The 656-nt window shown below is 57.9% G+C and overlaps 1 protein-coding gene across 4 annotated transcripts in view; it reads left to right on the forward strand.

The window, feature by feature from the left end:
• Nucleotides 1–656, forward strand: part of CELF5 (CUGBP Elav-like family member 5) — a 75,565-nt gene that overhangs the window by 801 nt on the left and 74,108 nt on the right. The gene's annotated exons all lie outside the window — the stretch shown is intronic.

Here is a 656-nt window from a genome sequence, read left to right on the forward strand (position 1 = left end):
AGCAGGGGCAGGGCCGGGGCAGGACTTGGGCGCCCTGGTGGGGTGCGAGCTCTGGGAGCCGAGCCACCGGGAGGTCCCGAGTCCACATCCAGGGGCTCCCCCGAGCCCGGCACGCGTGTGCCTGCAACCCAGGTCTGGCCAAGGCCCGGGGTGCCTCATCACGTGAAGACCTGTTGGGGGTGCTGTCTCTGTCTCTGTCTCTCTCTGTGTCTCTCTTGCTCAAGGAAAAAATATATACATGTTAAATTGTTACATTTAACAAATTAAAAAATAAAAGTGGAGGGACCAGCAGTTAGCATAATGGCTGTGTCGCTGGACTCCCATGTAGTCGACCGTGGTTTGAGTCCCGGACCCGGTGGCTTAAACTCTCGCCGGGCGTGTGTGCCTATGTGCCCAAGATCCCGAGAGGAGAATGGAGGAGAAGGGATTGCGGCGTGGCCATCCCCCCTGGGGGGTGATTTCTCACTTTCTGTCTCTCTGTCTCTCTCTGGTGAGGGCATAAGCCGTATAGTAAAAATCTTTCTCAAAAAAAGAGAAAAGTAGAAAGCGAGTAGGTCATTTCTCCACGTGCCACCTTGTAGGGCCCAGCTGTGCCCAGGCCCCCACCTGCCTCCCTGCGCCCCCCACCACGCTCTCACCCCCCACTGTGCCCCACC

The sequence above is a fragment of the Tupaia chinensis genome, unplaced genomic scaffold, assembly GCF_000334495.1.
Source record: "Tupaia chinensis unplaced genomic scaffold, TupChi_1.0 Scaffold149964_2, whole genome shotgun sequence".
In the NCBI taxonomy this organism is placed as follows: Eukaryota; Metazoa; Chordata; class Mammalia; order Scandentia; family Tupaiidae; genus Tupaia; species Tupaia belangeri.